Source organism: Pan troglodytes, chromosome 1 (genome assembly GCF_028858775.2).
Source record: "Pan troglodytes isolate AG18354 chromosome 1, NHGRI_mPanTro3-v2.0_pri, whole genome shotgun sequence".
Classification (NCBI taxonomy): Eukaryota; Metazoa; Chordata; class Mammalia; order Primates; family Hominidae; genus Pan; species Pan troglodytes.
In genome coordinates this window covers 118791884-118799888 of record NC_072398.2, presented here as the reverse complement: position 1 = coordinate 118799888, position 8005 = coordinate 118791884, and the positions used below count along the sequence as shown (strand labels likewise).

The 8005-nt window shown below is 43.8% G+C and overlaps 1 protein-coding gene across 2 annotated transcripts in view; it reads left to right on the top strand.

Moving 5' to 3' along the window:
• The first annotated feature begins 957 nt into the window (after positions 1-957).
• Positions 958-8005, top strand: part of CTTNBP2NL (CTTNBP2 N-terminal like) — a 65113-nt gene continuing 58065 nt past the window's right edge. Inside the window, exon 1 of one of the 2 annotated variants that reach the window (XM_513635.6) lies at positions 958-1523. The gene's annotated coding sequence lies outside the window, so the exon portion shown is untranslated. Of the gene's footprint in view, positions 1524-1622; positions 1837-8005 lie in introns of those variants that run through there. The other variant, XM_001158090.6, reaches the window with a different exon arrangement.

Below are 8005 nucleotides of genomic sequence, written 5' to 3'. Positions count from 1 at the left end.
CAGCATGTGAGAGCCAGTGTGAAGTGAGCAGAATATGGCATAAGTATGGAGTCATACATCCTTACTGGAAATTCTTTACCATTTACTAGCTCTATGACTTTATTTGACTTCTCTGAATCTCTATCTTCTCATCTGTAAATTGGACACAATGATGTCTATCCTACACTGTAGGATAGATTTCTCATACAGCACTGAAAATGACATCAAATACCATTAAATGAAAGTACATGGCACAGTGATAACATGATAAATACTTGTTTACTTCTTTCAGACTATAATCGCACAAACTGATCACATCCCTCAGTCAGACTGTAAACTGCATGAGGCAGGCTGCATCTGCCTTGGGGACTGTCTGCCTAGGCAAGCACTAGGTCCCTAATGCTGTCTTGCGAATTATAATTGCTAAGTTTAGGGATAATGTATTAAGTGTACTACATTATTTATGCATTATGAATATTCGTCTCAAATATTTATTATATTGTATTTAAAATAATGTGGTTATTGTAAATGTAACCAGCTGAATCAATCTGTGAGCTGACAGCCATTCTGTGGAAAAGGAATTCAGAAACTTTGACCTTAGGTAGGGATACAACTAGTTATACATCCACTCCCCTCTCTGAGTTATTTGGTCCTGCCTAAGACTTGCTGCCACCAAGATCTGCATTCCTGTGTTCACAAGGCAGACATTCCTTGCATCCTCTGTACTCTCCATTGTTTCAACTTCACTGCAAACACCATTCCCCACAATATAATGAGGCCAAGGACAGAAAACAGTCGCCTCAGCTGGCAAGCATAGGGTGGAAAAACCTGCCACACAAATTTGCAATTATTTGACTTCCGCCTGGAAGGCAGGTCGGCTGGGTTTATGTCCCCCAAAGTTAGTATCCTCTTCTGTACAAAATGTGGTTGAGAGAAGGATGATCTCCAGGTGTTTCATCTTTGCACCCTTGCTTCCAGCACCACGCCCACAGGCGCTTCCAGAAAAAAGAAAAAAAAGGGAGCAAGGAAGCCAGGTTTTTCAACAACGAATTCATTCTAATGCAGACACCAAAGCCCACTTCATTTATTAACATTCTGGATAAAATCCCAATCGATTAGGCCACCAGAGCCCTCCATTCCTAAACTCCCCGTACAGTCAGGTAAAAGCACGAAGCACTAGTCACGGTCCTGCCCAGAAACCACGCAGAGGTGGAAAGTTGCAGACCCCGAGCCGGGAGGGGCGCGAGCCCATCCTGAAGCCCAGGACCCAGGAGGGCGCTTCCTCCCGGAAGTGACGCGAGCTCAATCCCGGCCTTGCTCTTCCCAAACAAAAGGGATCTTGGGGCCCCGGGAGGAGCCTGAATGACTTTGGAGAAGCCCCGCCTCCAGCCGGCGCGGATTGGGGCCGAGGCTGGAGAAGCAAGGAGGCGATTGGCGCTGGTGAATGCCAATGCCCCCGCCGGGCGGCTGAGGGGGCGGAGCCTCAGCCGCTGTGGATGGGGAGTGGAGGCGGAGGGGAGCGGAGCCCGGAGCGTCGTGGAAAGGTAGGAGCAACTATCCCTGGGGCTTGGTGATGGCTGGGAGGCCGGGTTCTCAAGAGCAAAGCAAGGATAGGGGCACCGGTAGCCTCCCGCCGCCGTCTCAACGGCCTCTGGGCCCATCCCCTGAGGGGGCGGGGCCGTCTCCTCCACCTCCCGGTATTCCCCGAGGAGGCGGCTCCTCATCCTTCGAGGGTCCTCACAGCTACTTTTTGTCCCTCGTCGATTCCCAGCTCCTCAGAAGGGGCTTCCCTCTGACACCCCTCATTCAAAGGCGCCTCCCACCCCGCACCTCAGCCTTGGCGGAGAGGACTCACAGGTACCGATTCTCTAGGCTGCCGCCCCCAACCCCATTTTGTACCCCCGGAAGGCCAGACATCCCTCCCTACACCTGTCCCTGCTCGCCAGGGTGGGACTGGAGCTGCTTTCCTCCGTAAGATAAAATTGGTGTTTCCCAAAAAGGAGGGATGGGGCGAAGCAAAAATCAAAGACCGACCTAGACAGCCAGCTTTACGGAGGAAGCGGCTTCTCCCACTTAAGTTCTTCCCATCCCCCATTCTCTGATGCTCAGTCTTCCTCCCGCAGCCCCTCGCATCCTCTGGCCTCTTGTGAGGAGTCGAGAGCTCTCCTGTTTTGGGACTTCTTTGGACTGTGAAAGAGGGAGAACTAGGACCTCCTCTCCTTCACCCTTTGTACCTTCCTTCTACTTTCTGTTCCTTCTGGGAGAACCCAGCCTCTAAGGGTTTCTTAGGTTTGAATTGCGTTTCATTTTTCCTTTTCCACCCTATTTCCTCCCTGAGAACTTGATGAAAAGCCATCTTATATTTCACAGTGAGGTGGGTGTGTTGGATATCTGCAGAGTTGGCTTTGTGTGGGCAGGAATGCAGTATTTGTTGCTTGACAGTCAATGAATAACACCATGTTTTCAAATGAAACAGTATACATAAGTAAATAAGTAGCAGTGGATTCGGAATGAGTATATCCCAGTCTAGGGTGGGCTGGTCCATTGCTCAGGGAGACTGCAGTTAACCTTGAAGGTATACTGCAGGTTGAAACAAAAGACAGGAAGTGTTTGAAGAAAATTCAGGGTCAGTCATCTAGGTTTATGATTAATCTAGTCCTGTGTCCTTTGGTAACTCTCTAACCCCTTTTTTATAGTGTCCTCCCCGCCCCCAGGAAACATTCATGTATATTTTGATTGGTTTTACGATCATCTATCAAAATTTAGAGGATGAAAAGTAAGAACAATTTTTAAATCTCAGAGATAAGAGTAAATAAAGGCAAGGTATTCTAGCTATTCATGTTTACCAAAAAGTGCCTCTCTAGTGTGCTCCTAAAGGTTTTGTCAAGTGGCCTTCATTTCAGCAGGTGCAAAGTATTGATTTTGACCTCATGTTAATGTCGTTGAATCCCCAGTAATTATCTATTGCTAGCGCTTTTATATATTAAAATTTACCATATTTTTAGCATAGTTTCTTTTGCTTCCAATCTCAAGTCTACCTCCCCGCTGTCAGCTATAGCCAAAGCTGATGGCAATAAAATGCAAGGAGTTGGAATCACAGAGGGTGATTGTAATGACTGTTGTCTTTTACCTTCTTGATTAGACTTTCTGAAGGTAGACTTCCTAAAGATAATTACTTTTGAATAGTTAGGTTTGAAGTTTTCAGAGCCACTCGGTGTTCACAGGTCTTCTCAGTGATTGTTTCCAAATCTCCAGTAAGAAAGTACAAAGAAGAAACTGGAGGGTGTCTCTAGCAAACGCAATGTGTGCTGCAATAGAAGGGTAAGACGTGAGCTCCCAGCAATAACAGCAGAAAAAACTAAAAGCAGAACAGAAAATCCCAAAAAGATAAGTTGTATTATATCAACAGAGAACAGAAAATAAACTAAGGTAAGAGACTAAGCAAACCAAAGTTGTGATTGCCGAGGTTTAATAGGAAAAAGCAAATAATATTCTTTTATTATTTAGCACAGTAAGCAAGATCTGTTTGTTACACTTTTGGGTCTTGCAAATCTTTCCTTTAACCTTTTCAACACCTGTTTGGTCCTGCTAGATGAAGAAAAGCATAGTATGCAGAGGATAGATGTCTGATCTCTCTCCTTGAATTATAAATTCTTTGAGGGCAGATAGTTTTTTGTTTTTCATCTTTGTATCTTTCACAGTTCCTAGTATATAATATGACTTAATGAGTGTTTGTTTAACTTAGTTTGAAGCTGTCACCTTAGGGTAGACTGAAAGGCAATGTACTGATTAGATTTGGCACAATTTGTTAGTATAAACGGCCTACTTGTTGTCTCATTTAACTTGATTTTCCCCATCTTCTGTCTTATGAAATTCCAGTGTCTTAAGTGACTAAAATTTTGAATTTCTTATAAAGAAATATCTGTGAGGCAGGGTGTGGTGGCTCATCCCTGTAATCCTTGCTACTTGGGAGGCTGAGGCAGGAGGCTTGCTTGAGCCCAGGTGTTTGAGGTTACAGTGAGCTATGATCATGCCACTGCACTCTCCAGCCTGGGCAGCAGAAAGAGACCCTGTCTCTTAACCAAAAAAAAAAAAAAAAAAAAAAAAAGTTAAAAAAATATATATAATCTGCTAGTTAGAAAATACTATTTTACTGTCATGAAATTTGAACCAGACTTAAGAACGTAATGAGTGCTAATCATTTTAGGATTTTATTGTTCTAAATATCTGACCTGATAGGAATGAAGTGAATTTAGGAGAGATCACTAGGGACTGATTGCTGATTTTTGTTCAAGAATAGTTTCTGAGGCCAGGCTTGGTGGCTCACATCTGTAAACCCAGCACTTTGGGAAGCTGAGGCGAGTGGATCACGAGGTCAAGAGTTCGAGACCAGCCTGGCCAACATGATAAAACCCCGTCTTTATCAAAAATGTAAAAAATTAGCTGGATGTGGTGGCATGCACCTGTAATCCTAGCTACTCAGGAGGCTGAGGCAGCAGAATTGCTTGAACCCGGGAGGCAGAGTTTGCAGTGAGCTGAGATTGCACCACTGCGCCCCGGCCTGGGAAACAAAGCGAGACTCTGTCTCAAAAAAAAAAAAAAAAAAAAAAATAGTTTCTGAGTGTTTGGTTTTGACAAGTTATTGATCTACTTTGGGACTTTTAAAATGGATTTTTAGTTGATTTTGTGTTTTTAAAGTAACACTAAAAATAGGAACGGAGCACAGAACAGCCTTGGGTCCCTAAGTGTAATTATACAGGCTGATTATTGATTGTGGTGGGCATAATACAATCAGTCTTCTCTGGATTTGTATCTTGGCAGAATCACATTTGCAGTGCTACCAGTTGATTTGCAGCGTAGGATTTGAATTCTTGGTTTTTCTGAGTGGAGCAGAATGGTGTTTCTTGGGGGTTTCCATCTAACTGGTGTTTGACGTCATGAAGCAGGAAGCAGAGATATGCTTCTAGAGGAAATTTGTTCAGTCTATGCTGGTTGGCCCCAGGAGTGGCTTATTAGCATGTTTTCTAAAGGCCATTTTAAAATTTCTGAATATTTGGCCGAGCATGGTGGCTCACACCTGTAATCCCAGCACGTTGGGACATTGAGGCAGGCAGATCACCTGAGATCAGGAGTTTGAGACCAGCCTGGCCAACATGGTGAAACCCCTTCTCTACTAAAAATACAAAAACTAGCCAGGCATGGTGGTGGTCACCTGTAATCCCAGCTACTCGGGAGGCTGAGGCAGGAGAATGGCTTAAACCCGGGAGGCGGAGGTTGCAGTGAGCCGAGATCACGCCATTGCACTCCAGCCTGGGCAAGAAGAGAGAAACTTCATCTCAAAAAATAAAAAATTAACAAAATTAAAATTTCTGAATATTTGCTGCTAATAACTAAAATTTAAATCTTCCAAAGTTCAATTTAAAGCCTTTTAGTGAGAAAATGGCTTATTTATCATGAGCCTGGAGAATGTAATTATTTACAACACAGACTTTAAAGGCAAACCTAGGTTCAAATCCCAACTGTGCTACTGTTCACTGTGTGATCCAGGGCAAGAGAAAAATTTTCTGTCTTCACCGTAGCTCAGTCTGTTTCCTCAGCTGTGAGATAGAAATAACTTGGAGAGGTTTCTTTAAGGATTACACGAATAGGCCAGGTGCGGAGGCTCACACCTGTAATCACAGCACTTTTGGAGGCCGAAGCGGATGGATCGCTTGAGGCCAGGAGCTTGAGACCAGCCTGGCCAACATGGCAAAACTCTGTCTCTACTAAAAATACAAAAATTGCCAGGTGCAGTGGCTCACCTGTAATCCCAGCACTTTGGGAGGCCAAGGCAGGCGGATCACCTAAGGTCAGGAGTTTGAGACCAGCCTGACCAACATGGAGAAACCCCATCTCTACTAAAAATACAAAATTAACAGGGTGTGGTGGCACATGCCTGTAATCCCAGCTACTCCAGAGGCTGAGGCAGGAGAATGGCTTTAACCCGGGAGACGGAGGTTGCAGTGAGCCAAGATCGTGCCATTGCACTCCAGCCTGGGCAACAAGAGCGAAACTCTGTCTCAAAGAAAAAAAAAAAATACAAAAATTAACCAGGCATGGTGGCACGTGCCTGTAGTCCCAGCTACTCAGGAAGCTGAGGCATGAGAATTTGCTTGAACCCAGGAGGTGGAGGTTGTAGTGAGCTAAGATTGTGTCACTGCACTCCAGCCTGGGTGACACAGCAAGACTCTGTCACCAAAAAAAAAAAAAAAAGGATTACATGAATATACACACATACATGTGCACATATCACAAAGCAAGGTACCCAGGATATAAGAAGCACTTAGTAATTGACAGTTATTATTATTAGCACTTGGCATGTGAGTTAAAGAATTTAATATTAAACATTATTTTACCCCTTCAGCATTTTAGCAAAGGTGAAGACTTAGTGTTGGATTTTAGTTATTGATTGGTTTTGTTTTAAATTTTTCAACATATGACTAAGTCCTGAATAGAGGGAAACAAAGCTTGTTTGCATATGTCATGATCTCAAGCATCTGAGCCAAAGATTTTTAGGAGAGTGTGTATCTGTCTTGGAGTGTGTGTATTTAATAATTTTGTCATGCAGATTATCTTTCTTGAGTTTTTTGGTCCAAGGAAAAAAGAAAGGCAAGGGATTCAGCTAGCCGATGTCTTCTTTCTGAATTGTCAGTTGCTCCACTCTAAGCTCTACTGTCTTTAAGTAGCATCATCCTGAATGTCATATAAATGGTTTTGTAGATACTGTGATTACCGTGCAGAGTTATACCTTCTGTGAAATTTAAGGGACTTTTAATGGTAATTTTGATTAAAAGTGGTTTTTACCTTACTTTTGAAGACAGCCTCCCCCACTGTCCCCAAAGTAAGGAGCGATGATAGGAACAACCAAAACTGGAGTGAGAAGAAAACATGGATAGGGGAGTTGAGTAGAGGTGGGGGAACATGAAGGGCGGGAGTTTGTGGGTTGAAGAAAACAAGACTACAAAGAGGCATTGAACTAGATAATGCAATACGCTGTAATATGGCTCATCTTTGCCAGTTATTTCCAAACTCTACATTTCAGGTACAGAGCCAGAACTTCCAATCTAAATGTGTCATTTGCTGTTTAATGAATCCTTTCTGACTTCTGGAGCCACAAAGAATATAGTTCTCAATTGTTACTGAATTTAAAGAATGCAACCCTTAATTGTTACTGAGTTTAATAGAAACAAGAAAGGAAAATAGGAAAGCACAGGATGATGGGGTGGGTCTACAGACAAAGACTCCTGACCATAAGCTTCGGGAGCATCTGCGTAGATTCTTTGTGCAAAACTGCTGGGAAAGGCTAGGCTGAAGCTGAAGTGTGCTCTGGGTCTACCCACCGTAGAAAGGTGAGAGCCAGGCCAGGCATGGTGACTCACGCCTGTAATCCCAGCACTTTGGGAGGCTGAGGCAGGTGGATCACCTGAGGCTGGGAGTTCAAGACCAGCCTGACCAACATGGAGAAACCCCATCTCTACTAAAAATACAAAATTAGCCAGGCATGTTAGCACATGCCTGTAATCCCAGCTACTCGGGAGGCCAAGACAGGAGAATCGTTTGAACCCAGAAGGCGGAGATTGTGGTGAGCCAAGATCGCGCCATTGCACTCCAGGCTGGGCAACAACAGTGAAACTCCATCTCAAAAAAAAGAAAAGTGAGAGCCAGGGAAGGAGAACAGAAAGTAGAAGCAGGGATAAATTGTTTTAACACGAGATAAGAATTGTAAGTTATAATGGAGAGAAGGATGAAGGATAACTGACAGGTAAGTTATAGGAAAAAGAAAGAAGCACAAACTGGGTTTTTTGTTGGAGAATGGGGGCTCCAGGGAGGCCCTCATTACTTGGTTTCTGCTAAATAGTCCTTTCTGTTACAGCAGGTGCTACAGAAGTAACAACAGAACCAATCTAGTTCTTAACTGACTTAATGTTTGAGGGTATAACAATGATCTGGTCTAGCCCTATATATCAGTTTCATCTTGTTGCCTCTT